General features: G+C 45.4%; 1 protein-coding gene across 10 annotated transcripts in view; it reads right to left on the bottom strand.

The window, feature by feature from the left end:
• Positions 1-13,956, bottom strand: part of FRMD4A (FERM domain containing 4A) — a 395,327-nt gene that overhangs the window by 158,200 nt on the left and 223,171 nt on the right. The gene's annotated exons all lie outside the window — the stretch shown is intronic.

Here is a 13,956-nt window from a genome sequence, read left to right as displayed (position 1 = left end):
CACCGGCAGGGAGGAAGAGGAGGACAGCGGGGGTCCCGGGCACCCCTGGGGTGGGCAGCAGAGCAGCTCCTGCCAGGCTGCAGCCCTGGTGCTGGGGGGCACCCCCGATCCCCCCCTTCCCCTAGCTGGGAGAACGGTGCAACTTGTGATGGTGTAAATGTGCACTGAGCAGCAGAGCATGCTGCCCAGGAACAAAGCACCCTTACAGACTCTATTAGCCTCCAAAAAATGCTAATTTTTTGGTTTAAACAAGCACAGCGCAAAGCCACAACACCTGCATTTAGAGCTCTAACTTGCTGCAACTGCTTTGCCTCACCATCAGCATTTTCTTTCTGGAATGGGGGTTATTTCCACCAGGTAAAACCCTGAGGTTGCTGTTGTGCCACTTTCTGGCACAGGCTGGCCAGGCAGAGGTCTGCGTTGGGAGGGGAGGTGTAGAGGTACGCCCTTTCCCTCATTTTTAATGGGCATTTATGCCACCACGAGTGTGCTCATGGCAAAGATAGAACTGGAGCTTACAGGGGAAACGGGAAATTTCCTCTTTGCCCTGTAAGAAGTGACAAAGTTGCTCTCCCAGCATGGTGGTGGTGAACAGGGTGGATGTCTGATTTTAGCTGAGGCTGTTTCTGGGTTTAATCTGCTGTCAGACTGACAGCCAAGACCATGGTAGCATGGAGATGCCACAAGCTTTGATGTCTTCTTCCCTGCAGTAGGGCTTGGGGGAGCCAGCGGGCTGCAAAGTGCTTTTGGGTACACTAGGTAGAGTACAAGTAGAGTACAAGTACTAAGTAGAGTACAAGCACAGTTCTCTCTCTTGTCTTTAAGGGCACAGACATTATAAAAACGGTGCTGTGCATGCAGCCACAGGCAGGCTCACCCATCCAGCCCACTCCACCCAAAGGCCTGGTTTAGGTTAAAGGCATAAATACAGAGGCTGGCTGCTGAGGGTTAAGAGCAAGGGGCTGAGGTGTCCCAACTCTGCCCTGGAGGCGATCCCAAGATCAGAACACAGTAACAAGAGACAGCAAAGGTACCCATCTCCACTCCAGGAAAAGCATGATAACCACAACTACATTGCAAAGGTAAAGCCAGATCCTGCTCAGGTTTTCAGGTCACATCTAATTCACATCTAGAAACAGCTGCTGAAGTACCCTGGAAGGGCAAACTACTGAAACACAAACTTTGAAACCTTCTGGAGTCTTAAACCCATAATTTCAGAGAGGGGAAAAACTTCAAGTTGCCTCCTCAGTTCTGTTTTTCTCTTTTCCTTCAATGGAGGTCACAATGTACCACAAGCGGGTTCTACCATCTCCAGTGGCAGTGGTGAAGAAAAGCATGCAAACCTGAGCCCCAGCTGTGGTTCAGCCCTGCTCCTGAACCCTGCTCAAGCCTAGCAGTGAACAGTCACCTTCTCAGGCTGTCTTGCACTAAAACGGGGGGAGAAGCTGCTTTGGAGGTGCACTCACCATGCAGATGCCTGCTGGTGCTTGTTGCTCTACAGGAATATGCCAAGGCAACAGACTTTACCTTGGGGTAGGAAGATCCTTCAACCAGCAAAGCCCCAGGGCAATTTCCCCACCCATCACTGTATGGCATATGTTCTCCTTCCACATAACTTGAATTCTCTTGGCAGGATCTGCCTCCAGACCCAGAGGAGAGCCAGGGTGTGGTGCAGCATTAATCAGCTGGTGATAGAAGAGCTCAATAGGTGGGTTAAAGAACCAGCACCAGAGATTGAAAGTCTCTAATTGGAAAGTGATTTGCTTCATTCATAGCAGCAAAAACTGGAAAACAAGGCTCACTCTGCCCAGAATTACAATTTTCAGCTTTCAGTGCAGGTGTGGAGTGTTTCATTAGACTTTGCTTGAAATTATAGGCTCCACACAACAGTTCAGTCCCTTCCTTTGGCACAAAGCTTGAATAAACAGGCATGGGGTTTGGACTAGTCAGGAGACAGCAGGAAAGTGTCTTTTCTCATGCCCCTTGTTACAGTGGGGTTGTCTACCAGAGGTGCCCAAGGAGCATCCCATCACTGTGGTCCTAATGGTGTCCTCCAGCATCTTTGGGGCCATAACTGGAAGGGAAGGATGCATAGTCACAGACCAACTGAGTGACAGGTGTCATGTCATGGGAACTGTCGGGGATACAAATAGATGGGGAACTCCTTGGTTTCCCAGGTGCAACGTCTCAGCATCTCTGCAGTCTTTGAACCCCATCATGCAGAAAAAGAGGTTGGATCATCATAATTGTGACACCACAAGCAACATCCTCCCCAGATCCCTTGTAAGGATATCCAGGACCACATGCACAACACTCTCCTAAAAGGAAGTGCAATATGATTTAGTATAAAGACTTAAAATTTTCTGAAATAGTGTGAGATATTCCTGCTACATTTTCTTAATCCTCCAATTCAAGATGCAACGTTTGTATTAAAAATAAACTACTGGTCTGAGTGAAGATCATAGAAACATAGAACAGTTTGGATTGTAAGGGACCTTCAAAGGTCATCTAGTCCAACCCCCTCTGCAATGAGCAGGGACATCTTCACCCAGGTCAGGTTGCTTGGAGCCTCATCCACTCATATAACATCCCCTAGGTACCTGATGGAGCTAACGAAGAACTCAATAAAGGAGACTGTTTCTTATAACATGGGAAGACAGTGGAGCATGGTCCCTGTCAAGACTTGATCATGAAAGCTCAACCAGAAGGAGTTGTTTTCCCTCAGAACTAGACAAGGAATTTGCTCCAGATCTTCCTGATGCTTCATTGCACATCTCCTTCTTTGAAACATTCCAGCCAGATCTGGGCTGATTCCCTGGTAGCAGAGCGCTGCCCTGAGCTGCAAGGACAGCGGTGTGGAGAAGGGGGTCTGTGGAGGGTATAGACTAACACCTGCAGAACCTTTATTTTGGGGTCTATAAATAGAGAGGAACAGGAGGTCTCAGAGTGGCAACAGACCTATACAATAAGAAAACGTACTTGGGGTGGAAAAGTGTGAAATGCCATCCCTAGAAAAGCCTTCAAGGGGAAAATCATGCTTTTGGGGTCTTTATCCTTCCTTCCAGCTTTGCCACTCCAGGTAAATCAGTGAGCTGGGGCAGCAGGGGATGTTAAAGAACCTCCTGAATGACGAGAAGCTGTTGTCTGCAGTTACGTGGCACCACTCGCAAAGCTCTGCAGTCGCACTAACTGAGCCCGGCAGCACTCCCAGGATGTAGGGGAGAGTTGCCAGCCTCATTTCACAGATGAACAAACACACGAGTGCAGAGTGGCACTCAGGGCTGTTCGATGGGTGGGAAATTGGGCTAATAAACTGCGGAGCACCACACTGTGGTGTAGCTGTAACTGCTGGGAGCGCAGCCTGTGGTGTCCATACCTGGGACAACTTTGGGTGGTTGCCTCGATGCTGGTAGACATGAGGCCACCAAGGCTGGGACCACTAATCCAAGGAAGACACCAAAGCCTGATGGAGCAGTGTAATGCAGGCAGGGCTTGCTGCTGGCTCAGTGGAACATCTGCCAAAGGCCCCACTAGCTTGATTAAAACCTGCAGAAGGATGGATGGATTGCAATGCAGAGCCAACACCTTGTGCCACCCAGAGTTTGCTTTCCCCTTCTTCCTCTCCCAGACATACATGCCAAAATTCAGATTTCCTCAACAGCATCCTTTCAGGAAAAAAACACCACCCTTCACCTCATGCGCATTCCTCTCTAAATTTCCTAGCTGTAATTCAGCAGCGGTAGCAAGAGTTGTCTTCTTTAAGTTGCTTCTGTAATTTCACAAGGTCTCTGGAGTTGTCAATACTCAAACAATACGCCCCGGTAACAAACATTTAGTCTGGAGGCAGCAGAGCTGCTGTCATTGCAATGATTAGAAGCAGGCGATAGCTGCATCACTTCCAAGCTGGTTTGTATCATGGCAAATCCCAAAAAGAGAACAGTAACCCAAATATTTAACTTTAACATACACAGAGGGAAACCTCCAGCAACCAGATGCCTCTGTGCCAAAATAACAACATGCTGAGTCCTTTCTATTGGTTCCTGATAACAAAGCAAGGAAGAAACACCATGGCCTTGTGCTGGAGAACTGTTGTTGACAATTCATTTCCACTCTTGTTAGCAAATATTAAAGTATCAAAATACTTCACAGAGAACGTGGTGGTAAGACTGTGGGCACCATCAAAATGTGTGAGCTCTTACATGAACATTTCTAGTATTTTCAGAAAAGCTTAATGAATATTGTCTATCCCAGAACTGCATTAACACTAACGGGTTGGAGGAGATGTCGTGAAGTAGTATTCACACCTACACAATTATTTGCATCCATAAGCGGTGCAGTGCTTTACAGAAATCAATGTCATTCCCCCGTGTGGTACATCTGAAACCCATGGAAGGTGAGGGAACTGCTTTCAAAGAATATTTAGGATTTGTTGAAGGTATCTAATTGCCTGCCTTTCTGTGGGAGGTGTTTAAAGGCCTAAATCCCATTGATTGCACAACTCTTAACTCAAAATACCTGAATGGCAGTAAAAGATTAAAAAGCCCCCAAACTTAAAAAGCAACACAGTTCTAAGTAACTTGGGAACCGAAATCCATTTTCAGATATTGTATAATTTGTTAGACACATGAATCTCGCTGTAAATCAGTGCAGCTGACTTATTCTATGCATGACAAGGGTCAGCCAGCCCAAAAAAAAGAAGTGTCATATTAGCCTATGGGGTAATTCATGCTGTTCCTCTAAAATTCATGGTTTAGCACTGTTTTGGGTGGACAAGAAGCAAGTGTTCTCACCTCTTCAGCTGAGATAATCTGTACCCTCCATGCAATAAATATGCCTCAATTCTGGGAAGCAGAAAAGAGACCAACATGACCCAACTGATCACCCAAGGCACCAGGTTGCCATCAACCCAATTCCACGGACCAGGGCCAGCAAGCGAGAGATAGAAGGTTGCATGTACCACTACCAAGCCGGTCCCCATCACCTCATTTTCCCTATAGAACAGGTTGGGATGAACTGTGTCCTTGAGCTAATTCATGCTGAGAACTTCAGGAACCAGGTGGAAACCACAGGGATCTCATTCAACAATGTAAAATGCAATTATTCAGTAGCAGGACCTGACTCGTATGACTGACTCTGGACCTGGAAACAATTTGGGGGGTAGAGCACATGCCATACCAACTGTCATGGTGCAGTGCACTTCAAACTGGGAAGATCTCCAAGTTTGCTGAGTGAACCCTGAGATGTATCTAGTTAAGCCTTCCACAGAAATGCCTCACTTCTGAGATGAACCATGGGTGTTATTTCCAATGCCACACTTTCATTACTTTCCAGGACAATCTCTTAAGTAATTAGGACACAAAAGGAGGGGGGAAAGGGAGAAGCAGGACTTTAGCTTTGGACAAAATAAGCCTCCAGGGCATCTGATTAATTTTCACACAGACTCTACTTAAAGGATCTCAGAAAGCTGAGGAAGGAAGTAAGCAGACCTCGACATTCCCAAAGAGCTGGTGCAATAAATCCTTCCGTCATTAGGCAAAGAAAGTCCATGCTGGCAGGATTATTATGCAGGCAAATGAAGCTCGGTCTTTGTGAGGCAGCTGAAATGGATGGTGAGGAGAAGCCAACTCCAGCTGGTTGGTGTTATGACCCGTGGGCTGGCAAATCCTGCCTGCTGCCTCCAGCTCCCGCCTGGGGCTGGGACAGAGAGGGACAGGACTCACGTGTTAGTCACCTGTGTCCCAGTTATCTCTGGGCAATCCCAGCATCCAAGAGGCCAAACAAAACAAACAGCTGAAGAGTGCATAAGAGAAAACAGAAGAGCTGGGTGTGCCACCAGCCCTCCCTGGGTGACACATGCCTCAATGGAGTGATGCTGGGGAAAGGGACTGTCCCTGCAGTCCCCCCCCACCCCCCACTTTGCTCCCACCTGAGGCTGAGATTGAGGGGAAGAGAGAATTAAATCTTCCCGATGGAAAGTTCTGGAAGTCATCCCTCTACTTGCAGGAGGAATAGGAGGGGTGAGGGGGTGCCCGCTCTATTGGAGGTCAGGTTCTCATCAATCTCTTCCACATTCCTATGGGATGGAGGGGACACTTGGGACCCTGTTGTCCTTTTCTTCAAAGCTCAGCAAAGCTCTGCCTCAGGAACTTCCACCTGTTCCCAGAATGTTGCCATTTTCTCCTGAAATTGCCTGAAGGCAGAACAATGCGTAAAGGAGCAGACGTGATGGGGGCTTCTTCTGTTCATAAAATGGGCTGGGTGGTGGTGGGAGATGGAGAGAGGAGGAGCAGGGGCTTCTGGAAGAGGTGGGTGGTGGAGGCATGGAGGAAAAACAGAAAACACTCCTGTTGCTGGTGAGGGGCACTGTTGAATCATAGAATGTCCTGAGTTGGAAGGGACCCACAAAGATCACTGAGTTCATCTCCTGTCCCTGTACAGGACAGCCCCACAGTTCACACCATGTGTCTGAGGGTGTTGTTCAGTCTCTTCTTGAACACTGTCAGGCTTGGGGCTGTGACACCTCCCTGGGGAGCCTGTTCCAGTGCCCAGCACCCTCTGGGTGAAGAACCTTTTCCTAATGTCCAACCTGAACCTCCCCTGGCACATCTTCCTGCCATTCCCTCGGGTTCTGTCATCGATCACCAGAAATAAGAGATCAACACCTGCCCCTTCTCCTCCCTGTTTGGCTGGGGCAGACCTGGAGAGGTGCTTGCAGACCACTGGCATGACCACAGTGCAGACAGAAACAAATGCAACTAATAAGAGGGAATCTCATTCCTACAAAGGCAAGTGGACCAACTTCATCAATGCCAGGGAACTGCTGAGTAAATAGTAAAGCAGTAAATGGCAAGAACCTGAGAACAAGGGTGAAGAAAGAAGAGATTATTCTCCCCACCCTGTCCTCAGACGTTGCAATTGACTGGTGCAGGTAAAAGATACCCAAAATCCTTCTTGGATGAGAAAAGGCAGCACAGGTAATTGTGAAGGACATCAAATGAGTCAGCTGAGAGATGTGAGCCCAGAAATGCGCCTCCTGCTAAGCAAAATCTACAGGTACCTCTTACATGGAGCTACACAAAGAAGTATTTTATTTTGTACAGAAGAATACAAGAAACTAATTCCTACTTGTTTGGTTTCTTGTACTGAAGTAGCCCTTGCATTTTGCATGATGTCAGATATGGAGAATATTTTTGTAGTTTTACACTGCCTTCTACTGAGGATTGCAAAACTTACACCAGTTGGAAAAGCTTTCTATTTCAAAGGCGACCACATTTTGCAGAAAATCCTGAGAATGTTCCAAAATGGCACAGAAATAATTATTAGCAGCCTTTGCTAAATACGTTTTTAAAAAATCAAAACCCAGTTAGACAATGCTCTCAATACATCAGTGCAACATTAATAAAAAGCTCATGAGATATTAAAGTGACACAGCAAAATGGTGATTTTAGCAATTAAAATTAAAAAAAAAAAGAGCTGTAAGCCTCCTTTCTGATTTCTGTTACTTTTTGGTCATACTTTTTTATATTTCTAAAAACATTTTTCTCTTGCCCACAGAACAAAATCAGGGAATCCTCCTGGTTGTAGTAGGAAATAGCTGTTCTCGTCAAAGCTCTTGTAGGTGTTAGTAGTGGGTAGCCTAATTTTGGATGCAGGTGTATTGAAAGTTTTCACTGTCTTTGTGAGGCAAGATCATTACCTAAGTTGAACAGATGACAAAATGGAGTCCTAGAGAGATCAATTTACCTGGGTAAGATCCCGTACCAAATTGGAGAGAGATTGAGACCTGGGAATAAATCGCTAACCTTGTGACACCAAAGACTTTGTGCTAACTTGAGACCCCTCTTCTTCCCCCAGCTAATGAATCAGTGATTAACAAAGGCTGCTCCGTTTCTGACAGTTTAATCGGTGATTTCTACTTAACACTTTGGTTCACTTTGGCTCTTCTAATCTTTACGAGGCAATCCTTGCAAAGAGAGGAAGCAAACAGAAAATAAATCTCAGAACAAGTAAGCCTTCATGTCATAAAAGTGCAATGAACAAATTTTATTTGCCAGAAAATATTTATCTGACCAATAATATTTGCATTTAGGCCCAGTCAATTGCTTTAATAACAAACAATCAAATTACATTTAATATGAAAACACTTAAAATGGGCTCAGCATCTTCTAAATAAACATAGCACTAGTCATAATGGTGTTCTGCTAAAGCCAAAGGCTCAGTGTTACTTGATTTAGAGTTTAACTTGAGTCTAATTACTGCGTATCTGACGTCTCTGGGAGCATGGGCTTCTATCGCTTGTCTGAACACAATTTCCTTTTCATTACTGAAGCACACCAGGAATAAAACCCAGCTCTCCTGATGCACTGTCCAGGGCGGTCACCACAAGATTATTAACCCTCAGCTAAGGAGATTGAAGCGCTTGATTAGTTCAGTCCATAAAGGTTGCTCATTTCCCCTCTGTAGGCGATGGCGGCCTGGTTTCTGAGCACCCTCTGGCTTGCATGGTTTGCTCCAAGAAAGGTCTCTATGAAGTCTTGCTGTGTTTGTACAGGGCCTCACAGACCCAGCGCTGCTAGAGAACAACCCTGAAAATGGCAGGAGACCCCTGAAGTGGCCCATTGATGGGACTTACCAGTCCTTGCTTGCTGCCATTTGGGACAAGGGAGTCTTTGGTATCAATGCCTGTTTGATGACTCATGTCTTTCACCTAATGGCTGTGAAAGGCCTCACAGACACGTACAAGGTTGTAGCATAAGTGGCATTGATACTTTCCCCCCCAAAAAAAGAGATGAGAAGCTCAAACTCACACAGCCCAAGGGAGGTCTCAAACCATAGAGCCCCTGCATGAAAAGGGTGAAGGTTTCTCCTGCTAGCTCCACTTGCTCAGCTTTTCACCCCCTGCTCCCTTTTATTAGGAAAGGATGGAGCTGCCTGCCTCCAGGCAGCGTGTTGATTCCTAAAAAATCGGCATTAAACATCTGGTCCCCACTTTGGGTACAGCTCTAACCTGGCTGATGCTACCTCAGAGCTAGGATTTGCAGGCAATATGTGAGACCTGCACCGTAGCACCTTTTCCCCATGACTACCTTGACTCCTGGAAGTGGGAAGCAGGAGATATTTTGTATCTGAAGACTGAACAACCCCATCAACTGCTCAGCTACCAGCAAACCCAGTACTTGTTGGTTACTATAATGGTAGTTTCTGCAGCTCTGTAGTGTTCTTGCAGGCTTTGGGCTACAGAAAACTAGGTGCCTGTTTTTAGGATGGGGAAGGACACGTTTATGGTTGGATCTGTTCTTTTGCACCCATTTCTCAGGGACATTTTGCCTTATACTACCCCTCTATCCTCACCTATAACCTGAGTTTGATCATAACACACTTCCCTCTCTTCTAGGAGGATTGTGCAGTGTAACCCATTTAAACCCTGAGAAGTGGATATAGACTTCAGACATAACACAAAAGTCGACTCTTGCTAAGGTGACACTTTTTACAATGACTCCTTGAGCTTGTTTTATTTAAAAAAGAGGAAGAAATTATATTCAGATTATCCATAGCAGCATATTGCCACTGGTCAGATAGGGTAGATGGCAGTTAAGCTGTACAACAAACTTACTAATGTTTGGGTTTTGGCTTTGCTTGAACACTGTGATGGTGGCTGCAATCTTTATTTATAAGATTTTGAGTACACTGAAGACATTTTCAGATTAAGTGTGTTGGAAGGGCTCTTATTAAAGCAATTGAACAGGCTTAAATACAATCATGGTTGGTCAGATGCATATTTTCAGGCAAAACAAGAATATTTGTGGCAATTCTCATGAAAGGCCGCATGGGAGAAGGAGAGGAAATAAAACCCAAATGCCCCATGGTCCCTGACGTTCAAAATATCACTGCTTAGCTGCAGGATGCAACCAAACTGCACCTCCAAAATAGGGACAAACACAATCATAGAATCCATCATAGAATAGTCTGGGTTGAAAGGGACCTTCAAAGCTCATCTAGTCCAACCCTTCTGCAATGAGCAGGGACATCTTCACCCAGATCAGGTTGCTCAGAGCCCCATCCAGCCTGGCCTGGGATGTCTCCAGAGATGGGGCATCCATCACCTCTCTGGGCAACCTGAGCTGATGGCATTCATACATTATTTTTTGCATATTCAAATTGTAACGAGGGAAACTAATGATTAGAAGTTCCCCTGTGCCTTGTCTGCAAATTGTTTTGGAGACAATACCGTGGATGGTGATAGGGCTGTGTTTCTACATGGACCATGGCTTGGATGCCCCCATCTGATGGGCACCTGGGTGAAGCAGAGTCACCCATCTCCAGTGGGTTTGCACCATCTCAGAGGGGCAGTGATGCTCTTTCCCCAGCCTCCTTGTTTAGAGCAATGCTAATTTTCCCATCCCCCAGTTTGCGGGCAGACTCTTCTCCCCTCCTCCTTGTTCCCGAGGCGACTGCTTTTCTGCAGTGACAGTGACCTTACGATCTGAGAGCACAAGGTTGCCAAATCTCATGACAGATGACGTTTTTCTGAAAACCTGCTCTTCTGGGCTGATTCCAGAAGGTGAAGAAGAGAGCCCAAATCTGTGCATTTTATTAATCACATTGTCTTAAGGCAGTCTTAACATTTTTGAGCTTTAGCAATTTTAGAAACAGAACTTGCTTTGCTCTTTAGAGTCAAGGGAGTATTCTGATATATAAGTGTAAAGTTTTTCCTGTCTGGTGATGAACACTTGCATATGGAAGACCCTGTCTTAGTCCATTTTATAATGCCAGTAAGCAGTTTTCATATAATTTCACCGATCCTTGTTTCATAAGGGACCGCTGTGCTTGGAGGGTTCAGAAAGCTCAGCTGCCAGCTTCCTGTGAAGTGAGGACTGAAATAAATGGGAATTAAATGAGAGTAAAATGGACAAAGCCAGTAGTTAAAAGGTCACAGAGGCAACTCCTTTTCAGGAGGAAAAAAAAAATAATTAATGCTCTTTCTCAATAATTTGCTTGGAAACACCGACTGAAAAGCTGACCTGGGTGGTCCGGTTTCAAAGGACTTACAGGAATGATGTTTGCTTTCTGCAGAGAGCCTGGAAAATAGGCACAAGTTTCTCCCATCACAAGCGGGAGAAAAGAGTCAGCTGTGGGAACAAGTGCCATGAGGCAGAGAAATGGGCAGGAAATGGGAAAAATGCTTCCTATAAAACTGACCCTAGAAATCAGCTGTGCTGTTATCAGTCAAGAGGGCAAATGGTTGATGGGGGTTGGTTTTGTGTCACTTATTACACAACACGTAGGCTGTGTGTCCCAATGACTGGGATGGGACAAGCCCTTTGCCAGGACAGAGCCACACAGCCTCACTTGCCAACCCAAGTGAATTGAACTGGGAAAACACATTAATTAACAAAATGCTACTTCTATTGTCACTCTGAATGGTAATTGAGAATGGCAAAGCTCCCAGCACCTCCCAGTGCCCTATTTGTACACAGGTCTTCCCCTATTTTGTAATAATTATTTTCCTCCTTTTTCCATTTTTATGGTTATTATCGTTATTACTGGAATTATTGCTGTACAAACAGAGTGTCTTTCAATGTGAACGATGAAGTTACAGTTTCACTTCTAGATGGCAGTATAAATTATTTCATGGGTTACCCTATAATCTTTGGTCATGTTGTACGGCAAGGTAATTGATTCCCAAGTCACTAAAGCTAACACAACTGTAAATCTAATGCTTGAGCAGTGTTTGCTATTAAAAAGTCAACATCTACGGCAGTTACTACACTGCAATTACTGGGAAAATGCTGATTTGCTCTAGACTTGGAGCGGGGAGTAATTGTAGCCTCTCTTGAGACCCTGAGTGCGATAATTGGTGGTGAATGGTGGGTTTTTCCAGTGGTGATCACATAGGTTGTCTCTCTGGACGCCTATTCCCAGAGCCCTTAGAGCATCACTATTCCTGCAGCTGCCAGTGCTGGGCTCTGTACTTCCACCTGCATTGGCCAAAATAAATAAATCCTCTAGGAAGAGCACACAGACTCAGATTTTGGGCTGGTGCAGACCTTAATCAAAGTTCAAGGCCTGTGCCAATACACCTCACAGAAACCTGCCCCTTTCCACTCCTGCTTCCAAAGTCAAGCGATAAATCCTGTGACCTCTGAATTCAGACTTCATGGTTAGAACCTACCCAGAAACACAAAAGTTTTTCAAGTCGTGTCGTCAGATTTTTAATTTTCAAGGACAATATGTTGGATGTTTGTGAAGCATTCTCTAAGCTGTGATGATTCCCAGCCTTAGAGCAACTGGGGAAGCATGCAGCAGCCAATGCTTTGCTCTTCAGTCCTCCGGGAGAAGCTCTGGAGACCAGGACATGGCTGGTCTTTGGCCTGGTGGTCTTCTATGGTATCACATCCATAGGAATGAGCAGAAGGCTCCAAGTCTACCCCTGAGAAGATGGATGGCAAATCTCAAAGTTTTGAATCATAGAATCATAGAATAGTTAGGGTTAGAAGGGAGCTTCAAAGGTCACCTAGTCCAACCATTAGCTAAAATTCACATAGCACCCAGGACTGGGAGTGGAGACCCCATAATGGGCCATTCTAGTCCTGTCAGGGAAGGAAAGCAAAACCCTTGAGAGGAGCTGATTTTGGTAGTATCTTTCAAAATACCTTATATAGGGATGTGCGAAATATCTGGAGGGAAATCTGTAAGTCATCCCTTTCATGGCTTTCACTAGGAGTTCTATTTCCCTGCTATTTCCCCTTGCAGAGAAACAAGCAATCCCAAACAAATAAACAAGGCAATCCATAGGAAATGCCCCATTTCCCTCTCATCCTTTTATTCCCTCAAAACAACCTCTGTACCTTGCTGGATGGCTGAAGATGGCTTGCTGCTTGTGACAAACAGAACAGAGAAGCTGCCACCTGCTTTTTTTTTCCTCCAAACTAGTGAAGACAACTGATTTTTGTGTAACCAACTGACCAAAGACAAGATCACGTAAATGATGGTGCAGAACTGACAATTGTAAATGGAATTTTTATACACTCCCTGGCAGGAACAGTGAATAATACTAATACTACTACTAATAACTTAGAAAAAAAATTCATTTGACCCTACAGTTGAATATTAATGATGCACAAGTTCAACACGAGTTTTGCCATTAGTGCTGCCTGGGCAGAGCTCAGAAAAACAGCCAGGAGCAAAGGAAGAGAAAATAGAAAGGGGGGAAAAATCCCAGCAAAAGTAAGCCAGATGTAAGGAATACTTATTTTTAAATGAGTCTGCTTAGCAGTGACTGTGTTTATATTGCAGTTGAGCGTCATTTTACTTGTGTGGCTGTTCATACATCACTGTGCTAATGAGGTAAAGACTAACTAGGTGCCTGTATACGAGATGCTTTATTTCTACTGAATAAAGCCAACCTTCTAAAAATAAGGTTTGAAACCCCAAACCAAACAGCTGGGGTGGTTTGGGAATAGCGGTAAGAGAAGGAAAAGAAGCACTGGGTTCAGCCCTGTCCCCATGGGAGCTGGCTGGGGTTTTGCAAATCACCTTTTCTCAGCTTTCCTAAGCCCACGGACTGACATATGAGCCTGCGTTTGCTTTACTCCCACCGGGCGAGCGCGAGAGGAGCAGGAAGAGGCCCCTGCTCTGTCTCAGCACTGGGAAACAAAAGAAAAAAGGAGTCTGCATTTACCCCCGATTATCCTGCGATTGTCTGGGCCCTGCCATCTGACCACCCCACAAACCGAATATTCCCCAAAACCCAAGAAATTCATGGCAACATCCTTGCACACAGTGCTGGGTGCTTACGGCGGGACTGAAATGTTAAATACCTCCAGCATGTTCATTTATTTATGACTTCTTCAGCCTACAGTAACTACAAGCAATAATTGGATTGCACTCAGCGTAGCTGGATTGATTTGCTACTTAATAATAAAACCAGGTCCTCTGTTGATAATGGCATCCCTA

This window comes from Columba livia, chromosome 1 (assembly GCF_036013475.1).
Source record: "Columba livia isolate bColLiv1 breed racing homer chromosome 1, bColLiv1.pat.W.v2, whole genome shotgun sequence".
In the NCBI taxonomy this organism is placed as follows: domain Eukaryota; kingdom Metazoa; phylum Chordata; class Aves; order Columbiformes; family Columbidae; genus Columba; species Columba livia.
Note: the sequence above shows the minus strand (reverse complement) of the source record. Positions and strands in the feature narration are given on the sequence as shown.